Here is a 16404-nt window from a genome sequence, read left to right as displayed (position 1 = left end):
TGATGATATTAGTGCATAATTTGTAAACCTGCGTTTGCCACAATATTAGTTAAATTTATAGATGACACGAGTAGTAATATCGTGCTTTTCTTTTTTCTTTTTTATTTTTAAACTGAGAGGTGAACGAAAAGTTAAGGGCTTCAGAAGAACTGCATGATCAAAATACGAGTACGTTATGGATATGCCTAAAGTTACAAGCACCAGTGGTCTAATGGTAGAACCGTACCCTACCACGGTACAGACCCGAGTCCAATTCTCGACTAGTGCATCCCCGAAGATTAGCTCTGATGATATTAGTGCATAATTTGTAAACCTGCGTTTGCCACAATATTAGTTAAATTTATAGATGACACGAGTAGTAATATCGTGCTTTTCTTTTTTCTTTTTTATTTTTAAACTGAGAGGTGAACGAAAAGTTAAGGGCTTCAGAAGAACTGCATGATCAAAATACGAGTACGTTATGGATATGCCTAAAGTTAGAAGCACCAGTGGTCTAATGGTAGAACCGTACCCTACCACGGTACAGACCCGAGTCCAATTCTCGACTAGTGCATCCCCGAAGATTAGCTCTGATGATATTAGTGCATAATTTGTAAACCTGCGTTTGCCACAATATTAGTTAAATTTATAGATGACACGAGTAGTAATATCGTGCTTTTCTTTTTTCTTTTTTATTTTTAAACTGAGAGGTGAACGAAAAGTTAAGGGCTTCGGAAGAACTGCATGATCAAAATACGAGTACGTTATGGATATGCCTAAAGTTACAAGCACCAGTGGTCTAATGGTAGAATCGTACCCTACCACGGTACAGACCCGAGTCCAATTCTCGACTAGTGCATCCCCGAAGATTAGCTCTGATGATATTAATGCATAATTTGTAAACTAGCGTTTGCCACAATATTAGTTAAATTTATAGATGACAGGAGTAGCACTAAAGAGATTTTTTGTTTTTTTTTTAAATCGAGAGGTGAACGAAAAGTTAAGGGCTTCGGAAGAACTGCATGACCAAAATACGAGTAAGTTATGGATATGACTAAATTTAAAAGCACCAGTGGTCTAGTGGTAGAATAGTATCCTGCCACGGTACAGACTCGAGTTTGATTCTCGGCTGGTGCATCCCGAAGATTAGCTATGATGATATTAGTGCACATAATTTGAAAACTAGGGTTTGCCACAATGTCAGTTAAATTTATAGATGACACGAGTAGCACTATCGAGATTTTCTGGGTTTTTTTTTTTAAATCGAGAGGTGAACGAAAAGTTAAGGGCTTCGGAAGAACTGCATGACCAAAATACGAGTAAGTTATGAATATGACTAAATTTAGAAGCACCAATGGTCTAATGGAATAGTACCCTACCACGGTACAGACCCGAGTCCAATTCTCGACTAGTGCATCCCCGAAGATTAGCTCTGATGATATTAGTGCTTAATTTGAAAACTAGGGTTTGCCATAATATCAGTTAAATTTATAGAAGACACGAGTAGCACTATTGAGATTTTCTGTTTTTTGTTTTAAATCGAGAGGTGAACGAAAAGTTAAGGGCTTCGGAAGAACTGCATGATCAAAATATGAGTACGTTATGGATATGCCTAAAGTTAGAAGCACCAGTGGTCTAATGGTAGAATCGTACCGTACCACGGTACAGACCCGAGTCTAATTCTCGACTAGTGCATCCCCGAAGATTAGCTCTGTTGATATTAGTGCATAATTTGTAAACTAGGGTTTGCCACAATATCAGTTAAATTTATAGAAGACACGAGTAGCACTAAAGAGATTTTCTGTTTTTTTTTTTTAAATCGAGAGGTGAACGAAAAGTTAAGGGCTTCGGAAGAACTGCATGACCAAAATACGAGTAAGTTATGGATATGACTAAATTTAGAAGCACCAGTGGTCTAGTGATAGAATAGTACCCTGCCACGGTACAGACTCGAGTTCGATTCTCGGCTGGTGCATCCCGAAGATTAGCTAAGATGTTAGTGCATAATTTGAAAACTTCGGTTTGCCACAATATCAGTTATTAAATTTATAGATGACACGAGGCACTATCGTGCTTTTCTTTTTTCTTTTTTATTTTTAAACTGAGAGGTGAACGAAAAGTTAAGGGCTTCGGAAGAACTGCATGACCAAAATACGAGTACGTTATGGATATGCCTAAAGTTAGAAGCACCAGTGGTCTAATGGTAGAATAGTAACCAACCTACTTGTAGGCTGCCGTCGCTTCATTCTTCTACTGGGTTTCCACGACTTTCCTTTTGTCTATAAGAAGTTCGGGCTTACCCTTTACTGTGCTCTAACAATTGTGTAGGTCTCGAAGTTCTAACTGATTCCTCATTAAACATCTACCTTTGTTGTCCGTAGTGCCTCTTCGAGATTTGTTCCTAATATAAAAAAGTTGCTTTGGCCGAGTGGTTAAGGCGTGTGCCTGCTAAGTACATGGGGTTTCCCCGCGAGAGTTCGAATCTCTCAGGCGACGTAAGGTTCATATTTTTTTTTGTACTAGCCAAAGGCCACCGCTAAAAGACATTGTCCTCGTTGGCCCGTTACCTCACCAGGTATTCAGGCCCTTATTATAAGAAATGCTTCGTTCCCCTCTCCAACCCATGTTGGATGTGTCATGACCCAATTTTAATTTTTAGAGGTTTCGAGATATCGAACTGCGACAACAAGATAAATTTTTCACACTTTAAAAGACATACAACACCTTCGTCATAAATTTCAAGTTCTTTACAAACGGAAAAAGGGTATGGGATACAAAAAGAATTCAAAATCAACCTAAAAAATTAAACGACTAATTGATGTCCCAATTCGAATACATCTAACATACACACCGTGTCGACACCGTTTTGTGATAGTAGAGCTCCAAAGCATCACCCCACCTTGACTAGTAACTGAACAAGGAAAGGAGAAAGGTGTAAGTATAAAAATCTACTTAGTAACCAACCTACTTGTAGGCTGCCGTCGCTTCATTCTTCTACTGGGTTTCCACGACTTTCCTTTGGTCTATAAGAAGTTCGGGCTTACCCTTTACTGTGCTCTAACAATTGTGTAGGTCTCGAAGTTCTAACGGATTCCTCATTAAACATCTACCTTTGTTGTCCGTAGTGCCTCTTCGAGATTTGTTCCTAAAATAAAAAAGTCGCTTTGGCCGAGTGGTTAAGGCGTGTGCCTGCTAAGTACATCGAGTTTCCCTCCGAGAGTTCGAATCTCTCAGGCGACGTATGGTTCATATTTTTTTTTGTACTAGCCAAATGCCACCGCTAAAAGACATTGTCCTCGTTGGCCCGTTACCTCACCAGGTATTCAGGCCCTTATTATAAGAAATGCTTCATTCCCCTCTCCAACCCATGTTGGATGTGTTTTAATTTTTAGAGGTTTCGAGATATCGAACTGCGACAAAAAGATAAATTTTGCACACTTAAAAAGACATACAACACCTTCGTCATAAATTTCAAGTTCTTTACAAACGGAAAAAGGGCATGGGATACAAAAAGAATTCAAAATAAACCTAAAAAATTAAACGACTAATTGATGTCCCAGGTCGAATACATCTAACATACACACCGTGTCGACACCGTTTTGTGATAGTAGAGCTCCAGAGCATCACGCCACCTTGACCAGTAATTGAACAAGGAAAGAAGAAAGGTGTAAGTATAAAAATCTACTTATTTACCAACCTACTTGTAGGCTGTCGTCGCTTCATTCTTCTACTAGGTTTCCTCGACTTTCCTTTGGTCTATAAGAAGTTCGGGCTTACCCTTTACTGTGCTCTAAGCAATTGTGTAGGTCCTTTGTTGTCCGTAGTGCCTCTTCGAGATTTGTTCCTAAAACAAAAAAAGTTGTTGTAAGACACTGGCCAAAGTGATGAGATATCCTTGTTCGTGTAATCCTCTGATAGTTCTTTTAAGAAATCAGAGCATCGATGTTTGTGTTCTTTAATGTTAAAATTACCTTTATGACGATATCAGCCAAATCGAGCTTCAAAACTTCGAATTTTTATTTAGTACATCCTTTTTTTTTTTCGCTCTATTCAACAAGGATATTCACTTTGTTCCAATCAAATTAAATGGGATAAATTAACAATCGTGGAGTAAATCATTTAGGTATAAACCAAGAATCAGCTCTTCAAGTTCTGAGATACATAAAAAGTAGTCTATTTTGGATTTTGCATCTTTCTCGGGAATTCAATAATTTATTGAAAGTCTAAACAGCAAACCAATCAAACTCCGTCTATTTCTAGGTTTTGCATTTTTTGTTGGGAAATTCAATAATTTATTGAAAGTCTAAAAAGCAAACCAATGTGTATAGATCATCTCGGTTTTGCATCTTATGGTAAATCAATAAGTCCTTGAAAGTCTAAAAAGCAAACCAATGTGTCCAAATCATTTCGGTTTTAAATCTTATTGGTAAGTTCAATTATTTATTGGAAGTCTAAAAAGCAAACCAATGTTTTCGAAAATTCAATTATTTTTTGGAAGTCTAAAAAAGAAAACCAATGTTTCAACTTTTGTATATTCCTCTGAAGTTCATTTATTTATTGGAAGTCTAAAAAGCAAGCCGATGTGTCTGAGCAAAAATACTGTTTAGAGTTAACTTGACACATATTTTCACTATTGGGAAGACAACAATTTAATTATCTAAAACACAAGTTGGGTGTTATTGACCTACACTCTCCAACTTGAGACACTTAACATGGGGGAGTAAAGACAAGTTGGGTGCTATTGACCTACACCCTCCAACTTGAGGGTGAGTATTGGAACATATTTTATATAGCCATAATCAGTTAGGACTTTCAATCCCACTTATGTTTCTCATTCTTAACAAGTTAGAGCTTTCTCATTCTTAACATAAAGCTAGAATGAGAATTTATTTGCAATCTATTATCTGGTTAAATATTAGTAAATGATCTTCTTCTAATAAAAATTGTTAATAACCTTATGGTGCCTACAATAGAGGAGGAATTAAGATATGGAAAAATTGTTAATAATATTGAGATACCTAAAATAGAGGGGGAATTTGATGAGTAGGATCTGAAAAAAAGTTCTTTTAATGGTAGTGCTATAAATTATCTTTATTGTGCACTAATTAACGATGAATTTAATAGAGTATCCATGTGTTCTTGGGCATATGAAATTTGAAAAACTCTTGAAATAACTCATGAGGGAACAAATTTGGAAAACTTTGATCTGTCATGGTCATGCTTGTCCAAGGCGTGTTGTTTATGGCTGCATGTCGAATGTCCGCGTCATATTTGTTCGGGACGTGTTGTCCATGGTTGCATGCCCATTACAAACCCCTTTTACATGCTTTCATCTTAGATAGACCTTTACCACTTCATGTTGTTCAAAAAAATCATTTCTACACTTGTCAGGGCTAAAATGCCCCAAAATGTACTATAGAGAGATATGACTAATCGTCACTTATTCTTACTCGGGTTATATGCTATCAAAGTTGTTGTTGTTGTCTAATTGCTTTTAGCTTATAACATTGCTTTCTTTCAAAAAAATTTTAATGTATTTCCTCGCTCATGTTTTCGAGAACATCTCTCAAACGTGACTCGAAACTCGAGCATACACCGATGTATCCACGAAGTCCAAAATTCTCACGGTTGACTTGTTCATTGGATTAGAACAAGTGTCACACAATTGCTATAACGTTGCTGCAAGAGTGCAATTGTACAATAGACGTATCAATATTTACTGGGACGAATTTATGGTAAGTTGTTTCCATTGATCACGTCCATTAGAACTTCAAACCCGTTATGTGATGTAATAGAAATTTGTATTGATTATGGATCACTTCTCATTTGACGCACATCGATCTCCTCTAATATCATCAAAGCCCATCCAATTGAGTGTTTTTACTTGAATGGACTTCATCCAATTGGGTGTTTTTAAAATCGAGTCGCATATAATTATTTTGTGCAATATTAATTTTTTTAATTAAATGATTTATAAGGAAGGATTAATTTTTTTGTGATCAAGTCTTATACAAACTTATTGTATACGATACTTTCACTCTCATGTCTCTACGTGAAAAATTTGGATCAAACTATTGGTAATTTTTACAAATTAGGTAGTATCAATAGTATTATCAAGATAAGACACTCAATCATATCTATATACTATAGACTATTTAAGTTATTGATATATTAGAACAATATTATCTCATATTTCATTCACATATTGTTCAAGCTTATGCTAATAACCTTTATTACGGTAGATAACTTAACATTGGAAATAAATATAATCAAAACTATTATTAAATAATAAATGATATATTGAAATGTTATGAAGTACAAGCAAGAGCTAATAGCTAAAGCAAAACGAGTAGCGAGCCACTACTATCCCTTCCTATATAGTTTAGTTTCCTAATTGCCGAGGCTCGGTCACCTTCCCCATATCCCTTATGCTTAGGACTGGGGTCCATGGTGACTGAGAGAACCCTCCCTCTTCAAATGCTACAAAGGGTGTTAAATATTTGATTTCATGAGCTTGCGTCGATATGACTTTATCGGAGTATTGACTATAGTGACCTTTGGGTCTTTGAAAAATTTCATAAGCCCAATGAGAGTTCGAGAATGTTTGGGAAGAAGCTGCTGGATTTTTCTTTCATGGAAAAGTGGCTTTGCTACTCCTCTCTCTCATTTTCTTCTTTGTTCTTTTAAAGAAGAAAATATTTTTTATGAAAGAGAATTTTACTTTAGGAGTGTACAATTATTGCTGGTTCATTATTCTTTCATTTTCCTTAAATAAAATAAAATAAAATAAAATAAAAAGTTTCACATGAGGCTGGACCTATTTTGAGTTAACCATAAGAAAATCAGCACACATGAATGAGTTAAATTCAATCTATAATTTCCTTCTTTCATTATGGGCGCAATACTCTCTAAATTAACATACTTAAATTTCAGAACATAACTCCTAATATTTCTTGTGGATCTGAAGGAAATTCGAGAATAAAAATTCAAGAACTTACCTTCGGATCTTCCTCGTTTCTTGATGGTTTTGTGTGATTCAAGGGTTCAAGGTACTTCTCTTTGAGATTTTGTGAAGAAGAAAGCTCAATCGGAATCGGACTCCTCATGGCCGAAACGATGGTTACTTCCGTCTCTCTAGAACTTTATCTCTTCTCTCTACTTTCTTTTCTTTTCCTTTCCCTTCTTTTCTCTTCTTTTCTTTCTGATTTTTCTTTTCTTTATCTTTCACTAACCTCATTTTTTATGTGCCTTTTATTAACATGAAATTGATCAGCTAGAAATTTAAAACGAGAAAAGTAGAATGACCTAGACTTAGATGCCAAAAATCGGATGATTGAGATACCTTGATGACTTTAAGATTTGATTGAAGATGAAGAAATATGATAGAGATTTCCAAATTGTTTACCTGAGCCAATCATCTTCACTGTAACCAAGTCCTGCATAACACAAGAATCAAGATAGAAGGTGACATACCATTTTAAGTCATTGGTAAGTTTGCTAATGGACAACATGTTTAAATTGAATGAAGACACACATAAAATATTGTTTAATTTAAGGCCAGGATTAAAGAGGATTAAAGAAAACATTGACGGTAAGTGACACATGTGTTCTCACTCATTAGGCAAGTTTATTGTAGAAATGATTGCAGTATTTGGTTCATTCATAACAGAAGCTTTATATATTATATGATTCGCAGCTCCACTATCGAGAATCCATGAATTAGAACTAGCAGAGTTAATGGATAATGTAGATACTGGGAATAATCCATGAATTAGATCTGTCACGACCCAATTTTTAAGGTTTCGAGAAATCAAACCGCGATGAAAAGATGGATTTTGAAAAGACATACAACACTTGTCCGAAATTCTAAGTTATTTACAAATAGAAAAGGGCATTGGGTACAAAGGAATTCAAAATGAACCCCAAAAAGAATAGAACTAATTGATGTCAAACGTCCAATACAACTAACAGACATTTTGGGCTGACACCCTTGTGTGTAGTCCCTAATGTATTTTCAAGACTCATCCATAAAACCAAAAAGTCACTTTGATTGAGTGGTTATAGTGTGTGCTTGCTATTACATGGTGTTTCCTCGCCAGAGTTGATGAAAAGTTTTTTTTTTTTTTTTTTTTTTTTTTTGTAACAACCAAAGACCACTGCGGCAGAGATTGTTCAATCTACAAATGTCTGAAGGTGGATTTGTTATTGATCATATAAACGAATTCAATATGATTGTAAGTCAATCGAGTTTAGTGAAAATTAATTTTGAAGATGAAATTAAGGCACTGATTTTGATGTCATGTTTACCCGAGTCGTGGGATACTGTTGTTGCTTCGATCAGTAGTTCTCAGAGATTGAGAAGCTAAAGTCGCTGAAATCCAAGATGTAGCTCTCAGCGAAAGTATTCACAAACGAGAAATTAGGGATTCATCTAGTGGTGCTCTCAGTGTTGACCAAAGGGGAAGAAGTAAATTGAAGGGCTTAAACAAAGATCGATAAAAATCAAACCATGAAAATTTTCCAAACAGATCAAACATAACATGTTGGAATTGTGGAGAAAAATGTCACTTTTGGACCGTTGTACAAGACCAAAAACGAAGCAGAATCACAAATTAGAAGATGATGATGATTCTATAGATTCAGCATAAGACATTGGAGATTCCCTAATCCTCAGCGTGGACAGTCTAACTGAATCTAGAATTTTGGATTCAGGTGCATCTTTTCATTCATCACCAAATAAAGAGCTATTTCCAAATTTCAAGTCTGAAAATTTCGAGAAGGTGTATCTTGCCAACAGCCAAGATTTGGAGATTGAAGGAAAAGGGGATGTCTTCATAAAAACTTCGGCAGGAAATCACTGGACATTAAAGGATGTCAGGTACATTCTTAGTCTCAATAAGAACCTGATCTCTATTGGTTAGTTGGACAACACAGGTTATGCAACAGAGTTTGGGAAGAGTTCGTGGAAGATTGTGAAGGGTGTTATGGTGGTAGCGCGTGGCACAAAATCTGGAACCTTATACACCACTGCAGGGTGTATGAACATGGTTATTGTTGCTGAGAGTGCTTCAAACTCAAGTCTATGACACAATAAACTTGGACATATGAACGTCAAAGGAATAAAGATGTTGGCTGCGAAAGAAGTTTTGGAAGGTCTGAAATCGTCCTTGTGAGAACTGCATTATGAGCAAACAGAAATGAGATAGCTTCACAAAGACTGCAAGAGAATTGAAGAAAGTGCGGTTGGAAATGGTCCATACAGACGTTTGCGGACCATCTCCAGTTCTATCACTTGGTTCATCAAAGTTTTATGTCACATTCATCGATGATTTCAATAGGAATGTGTGGATTTGTTTCTTGAAACGCAAGTCAGATGTGTTTGCCACCTTCAAGAAGTGAAGTGGAAAGTTGAAGTTGAAAATCAGACCGGCTTGAAGATCAAATGCCTGAGGTCTAGTAATGGAGTTGAGTACGACAAGTTAGAATTCAAATTATGTTGTGCAGCTGAGGAAATTCGATTAATGAAGACAATTCCTGGTAAACTAAGACAAAATGATGTTGTTGAAAGAATGAACAGAACATTGAATGAGTGGCAAAAGAGTATATGAGGATTCATTATGGATTTCCAAAGACGTTCTAAGCAAATGTTCATGTTCATTATGGATTTCCAAAGACATTATGGATTTCCAATAGAGGGTCATCAATACCCTTTGAGTTCAAGTTGCCAGAAGAAGTATGGACAAGAAAAGAACTCAAGTACTCTCACTTGAGAACTTTTTGTTGTACTGTGTATGTTCATGTTGATCTAGAGAAGAGTGACAAGCTTGACGCTCAGCCTGTGAAATGTTATTTTGGGATGACAAGAACTAAAAAGTCCTGAGATACTGTGACGTGACTTTTGATGAAAATGTCATATACAAGGACAAAGAGAAGAAATGTTTCAAGACAACAAAGTAAGTGGGATTAAGGTTGAGTTGCTGAAAGATTCACCTAGTGATGTTGTAGCAAATACTCAAGAAACTCCTGAGTCTGTTGCTAAGGAACCAAAGGCGGAGCAAGTGACACCTGAGCAGGTGTTGAAAAGATCATCTAGAGCTATCAGAGTACTAGATAGGTATGTCCCTTCATTACACTATATGTTGCTGACTGATGAAGGGGAACCAGAGCCCTTTGATGAGGCCCTACAGTTGGAGGATACAACCAAATGGGAGCAAGCCATGGATGATAGGATGTCTAAGCTTCAAAAATGCATTGGTCTTCCAACTATTGAGGATGAGTACGTGGCAATAGCTGAACCTGAAAAGGAGATGATATGGATGACAGACTATCTAGAAGAATTGGACAAGAAGCAGCACGAGAAGATTCTTTATACAGATAGTTAGTGTGTCATACAGTTGGTGAAGAACCCGATCTATCATTCAAAGACAAAACACAAAAGGCGATACCATTTCACTCGCAGGTTAGTGGAAGATGGTGATGTGTTTGGTAGAGATAAAGGGTGCAAAGAATCCAGCAAACATGTTGACAAAATGTGTTGATGTTGGAACGGTTGGGCAAAGCCTCAATTTGTATGGTGCAAGGAAGATTTAGAATGAAATTCTTGGTTGGTTGGATGAGTCTACAAATGAGAGATTATTAGGATATGAGGCCTAATGCTTATTTCTAGTAAAAGATCTGGTAGAGATATATAAAATAGATATTTCGTAAAGATTTGGTACAGATATATATGGTAGATATTTCGTAAAGATTTGGTAAAGATATATTTGGTCGATTATATTTTGTAGGCAGTTAAATCTGTTAAAGCTATATTTAGTAAACTGAAACCATGTATATACATATCCTATTTCTTTGTGTTCATCTATGATCGAGTGTGTGCATCGTTGTGCGATCCTAACAACTCATATCAGAGCTAGGCAAAATTTACCACGATCTGTGAAGATTGAAAGTTCAAAGATTGTAGTTGAGAAGTTCGATGGATCCGATTTCGATTTCTGGAAAATGCAGATTGAAGTTATCTGTACCAGAAAGATCTTCATGAATCCCTGTTGGGGGTGAAGCCGAACACCATGACCACGGAGTAGTAGAAGCTCAAGGATCGTCATGCCTTAGGGTTGATCTGGTTGACGCTATCCACAAACGTGACTTTCAACATCATCAAGGAGAAGACAACGTCAGATCTGTTGAAGGCGCTACCGAATATGTACGAGAAACCGTAGACTATGAACAAGGTGTATTTGAGCAAAGAGAGACTGTGGACCGTACATAGGGCAGGCTCATATTTAAATTCCTAGTCTTAGGTTAGAATAAGTTGTCAAAGGTAGATGATTAATGAGGAATCAATTAGAACTTCGGGATCTACACGGTAGCTTATTGCGCAGTAAAGGGTAAGACCAAACTTCCTATAGACCAAAGGAAAGTCGTGGAAACCTAGTAGAAGAAGGAAGCGATGAGGGCCTACAAGTAGGTTGGTTACTAAGTATATTTTTATACTTACATCTTTCTCATTTTCTAGTTCACGTACTGGTCAAGGTGGGGAGATGCTCGGGAGCTCTACTATCACAGAGGGGTGTCGACCCAAAGTGTATGTTAGTTGTATTCGACTTGGGACATCTATTAGTTGTATAATTTTTTGGGTTGATTTTGAATTCTTTTGTATCACTCATCTATTGGTTGTATAATTTTTTGGGTTGATTTTGAATTCTTTTGTATCCCAAGCCTTTTTTCGGTTTGTAAACAACTTGAAATTTCTGACAAAGGTGTTATATGTCTTTTAAAGTGTGAAAATTTTATCTTTTCATCACAGTTCGATCCCAGATTCAAGAAATGAAGCATTCCACATATAAGGGTGTGAATACCTCTATGAGACTGTGGGGTAACGGGCCCCAAAGTTGACAATATCTTTTAGCGGTGGCCTTTGGCTAGTACAAAAAATTGAACTTTTCGTCACCTGAGATATTCGAAATCTCGCAGGGAAACCCCATGTACTTCGCAAGCACACATCTTAAACACTAGCCCAAAGCAACTTTTTTTTCTAAGGAATGAATCTCAAAGAGGCACTAGGGATAACAAAGGTAGATGATTAATGAGGAATCAATTAGAACTTCGGAACCTATACGGTAGCTTAGAGCGCAGTAAAGGGTACGCCCGAACTTCCTATAGACCAAAGAAAAGTTGTGGAAGAAGAAGGAAGCAATGAAGGCCTACAAGTAGGATGGTTACTAAGTATATTTTTATACTTACCCCTTTCAAATTTTTTAGTTTAGGTACTCGTCAAGGTGGGTTGATATTGGGGGAGATCTAGTATCACAAAGGGGTGTCGACCCGGAGTGTATGTTAGTTGTATTCGACCTAGGACATCTATTAGTTGTATAAATTTTTGGTTGATTTTGAATTTTTTTGTATCCGAAACCCTTTTTCCCATTTGTAAATAACTCGAAATTTCTGACATAGGTGTTCTATGTCGTTTAAAGTGTAAAAAAATTTATCTTTTCATCGCCGTTCGATCCCAGATCAAAGATCGATTTGAGAGGGGAACGAAGCATTCCATATATAAGGGTGTGAATACCACTACGAGATCATGAGGTAACGGGCCAAAGCTAACATTATCTTTTAGCGGTGGCCTGTGGCTAGTACAAAAAAATGAACTTTTCGTCGCCTGAAAAATTCGAACTCTCGCGGAGAAATCCCATGTACTTAACAGGCACACGCGTAAACCACTCCGCCATAGCAACTTTTTTTTTTAAGGAATGAATCTTGAAGAGACACTAGGGACAACAAAGGTAAATGATTAATGAGGAATAAATTAGAAATTCGGGACCTACATGGTAGCTTTAGGGCGCAATACAGGGTAAGCCAAAACTTCCTATAGACCAAAGGAAAGTCGTGGAAACCTAGTAGAAGAAAGAAGCGATGAGAGCCTACAAGGAGGTTGGTTACTAAGTATATTTTTATACTTCCACCTTTCTCCTCTTTTAGTTCAAGTACTGGTCAAGGTGTCGACCTCGAGTGTATTTTAGTTTTATTCGACATGGGACATCTATTGGTTGTATAATTTTTTTGGTTGATTTTGAATTCTTTTGTATCCCAAGCCCTTTTTCGTGTTTGTAAATAACTTGAAATTTCGAAAAAAGGTGTTATATATCTTTTAAAGTGTGAAAATTTTATCTTTTCATTGCAGTTGGATCCAAGATTCAACATCAGTTTGAGAGAGGAACGAAGCATTCCAAATATATAAAGGTGTGAATACCTCTATGAGACCTCCAACATAGGTTTGAGAGGGGAACGAAGCATTCCAAATATGTAAAGGTGTGAATACCTCTATGAGATCGTGAGGTAACGAGCCCCAAATTGGACAATATCTTTTAGCGGTGGCCTTTGGCTAGTACAAAAATAGAACGTTATGTCGCCTAAGAATTTTGAACTCTCGGAGGGAATCCATATGTACTTAGCAGGCACATGCCTTAACCACTCAACCAAAGTGACTTTTTTTTAAGGAATGAATATCAAAGAGGCACTAGGGACAACAAAGGTAGATAATTAATGAGGAATCAATTAGAACTTCGGGACCTACACAGTAGCTCAGAGCGCAGTAAAGGGTAATCCCAAACTTCCTATAGACCAAAGAAAAGTTGTGGAGACCTAGTAGAAGAAGGAAGCGATGAGGGCCTACAAGTAGGATGGTTACCAAGTATATTTTTATATTTACACCTTTCAAATTTTTTTAGTTCAGGTACTGGTCAAGGTGGGGAGATGCTGGGGAGCTCTACAATCACAAAGGGGTGTCGACCCGGAGTGTATGTTAGTTGTATTCGACCTAGGACATATATTAGTTGTATAATTTTTTGGGTTGATTTTTGAATTCTTTTATATCCCAAGCCCTTTTTCCCGTTTGTAAATAACTTGAAATTTCTAACACAGGTGTTTTATGTCTTTTTAAGTGTAAAAAAATTTATCTTTTCATCTCAATTCGATCCCAGATCCAACATCGGTTTGAGAGGGGAACGAAACATCCCATATATAAGTGTGTGAACACCTCTATGAGACCGTAAGGTAACGGGCCAAAGTGGACATTATCTTTTAGGGGTGGCTTGTTCCTAGTAAAAAAAAATTACAAAAAAATGAACTTTTCATCGCCTAAGAGATTCAAACTCTCACGAAAAATCTTATTTACTTAGCAAGCACACGCATTAACCACTCAACCAAAGCAACCTTTTTGTTTTTTGAGGAATGAATCTTGAAGAGACACTAGGGACAACAAAGGTGAATGATTAATGAGGAATAAATTAGAAATTTGGGACCTACATGGTAGCTTAGAGCGCAATAAGGGGTAAGCCCGAACTTTCTATAGACCAAAGGAAAGTCGTGGAAACCTAGTAGAAGAAGGAAGCGATGAGGGCCTACTTACACGTATAGACCAAAGGAAAGTCGTGAAAACCTAGTAGAAGAAGGAAGCGATGAGGGCCTACTTACACGCATAGACCAAAGGAAAGTCGTGGAAACCTAGTAGAAGAAGGAAGCGGTGGAAACCTAGTAGAGGAAGGAAGCGGTGGAAACCTAGTAGAAGAAGGAAGCGGCGGCGGAAACCTAGTAGAAGAAGGAAGCGGCGGCGGAAACCTAGTAGAAGAAGGAAGCGGCGGCGGAAACCTAGTAGAAGAAGGAAGCGGCGGCGGAAACCTAGTAGAAGAAGGAAGCGGCGGCGGAAACCTAGTAGAAGAAGGAAGCGGCGGCGGAAACCTAGTAGAAGAAGGAAGCGGCGGCGGAAACCTAGTAGAAGAAGGAAGCGGCGGCGGAAACCTAGTAGAAGAAGGAAGCGGCGGCGGAAACCTAGTAGAAGAAGGAAGCGGCGGCGGAAACCTAGTAGAAGAAGGAAGCGGCGGCGGAAACCTAGTAGATGCTTGGGATAATTTTTTGAGTTGATTTTGAATTCTTTTGTATCCCAAGCCCTTTTTATACAAAAAATTGAACTTTCCGTTGCTCAAGAGATTTGAACTCTCATGGGGAGACCCCATGTACTAAGCTAGCAAACACCTTAACCACTCAACCAAAGCAACTTTTTTATTTTAGGAATGAACCTCGAAGAGACACTAGGGACAACAAAGGTAGATGATTAATGAGGAATCAATTAGAACTTCTAGACCTAAACGGTAGCTTAGAGCGCAATAAAGACTAAGCCCGAACTTCCAAGATAACAAAAGGAAAGTCGTGGAAACCTAGTAGAAGAAGGAAGCGATGACGGCTTACAAGTAGGATGGTTACTAAGTATATTTTTATACTTACACCTTTCTTCTTTTCTAGTTCAGGTACTGGTCAAGGTGGGGAGATGCTCGAGAGCTCTACTATCATAGAGGGGTGTCGAATCGGAGTGTATGTTAGTTGAATTTGACGTGGGACATCAATAAGTTGTATAATTTTTTGGGTTGATTTTTTTTCCGGTTTGTAAATAACTTGAAATTTCTGACATAGGTGTTGTATGTCTTTTAAAGTGTTAAAATTTATCTTTTCCAATGACATAGGTGTTGTATGTCTTTTAAAGTGTTAAAATTTATCTTTTCCAATATCTTTTAACGATGACCTTTGGCTAGTACAAAAAAATGAACTTTTCGTCGCCGAAGAGATTCAAACTCTCGCGGGAAAATCCTATGTACTTAGTAGGCACACGCCTTAACCACTTGACTAAAGCGACTTTTTTGTTTTTTGGAACGAATCTTGAAGAGACACTAGGGACAACAAAGGTAGATGATTAATTTGGAATCAATTAGAACTTCAGGACCTACAAGGTAGCCTAGAGCGCAGTAAAGGATAAGCCCGAACTTCCTATAGATCAAAGGAAAGTGGTGGAAACCTAGTTGAAGAAGCAAGCGATGAGGGCCTACATGTAGGGTTGTTACTAAGTATATTTTTATACTTACACCTTTCTCCTTTAATAGTTCATGTACTGGTCAAGGTGGGGAGATGCACGGAAGCTCTACTATCACATAGGGTTGTCGACCCAGAGTGTATGTTAGTTGTATTCGACCTGGGACATCAATTAGTTATATAATTTTTTTGGTTGATTTTGTATTCTTTTCTATCCCAAGCCCTTTTTTCCATTTGTAAATATCTTGGAATTTCTGACATAGGTGTTGTATGTCTTTTAAAGTGTGCAAAATGTTTTTCTTTATCCATGGGCAATGAGTTTTGATATATTAGGGGTATCCGTCTTTTAGAAGCTTTAATTTTCGTGTTTATCCTAATTGTCGGTTTAGTTTATGCATGGCGAAAAGGAGCATTGGAATGGTCTTAGTTTTTGCTGCAAATATGTCTTATTGAAAAATAAGACATGTATTGGGATATTTCCCTTCAACACCACGAAATTTTATTAGTTATTTTTCAATAATAGTTGGAGGGAATTCTTAGAGGGTTTAAATTAATTTTTTTCGAAGAATT

The 16404-nt window shown here is 37.2% G+C and overlaps 2 non-coding genes across 2 annotated transcripts; both read left to right on the top strand.

Moving 5' to 3' along the window:
- The first annotated feature begins 2393 nt into the window (after positions 1-2393).
- On the top strand, positions 2394-2475 carry TRNAS-GCU (transfer RNA serine (anticodon GCU)). The gene has a single exon. It is a non-coding gene; the product is annotated as a tRNA-Ser (tRNA).
- Positions 2476-3137: 662 nt separating this feature from the next.
- On the top strand, positions 3138-3219 carry TRNAS-GCU (transfer RNA serine (anticodon GCU)). The gene has a single exon. It is a non-coding gene; the product is annotated as a tRNA-Ser (tRNA).
- The last annotated feature ends 13185 nt before the right edge of the window (positions 3220-16404 follow it).

Source organism: Cucurbita pepo, chromosome 16 (assembly GCF_057944985.1).
Source record: "Cucurbita pepo subsp. pepo isolate OVF chromosome 16, ASM5794498v1, whole genome shotgun sequence".
Lineage (NCBI taxonomy): Eukaryota > Viridiplantae > Streptophyta > Magnoliopsida > Cucurbitales > Cucurbitaceae > Cucurbita > Cucurbita pepo.
The sequence above is the reverse complement of the archived record's forward strand: the minus strand, read 5'-3'. Positions and strand labels throughout refer to the sequence as shown.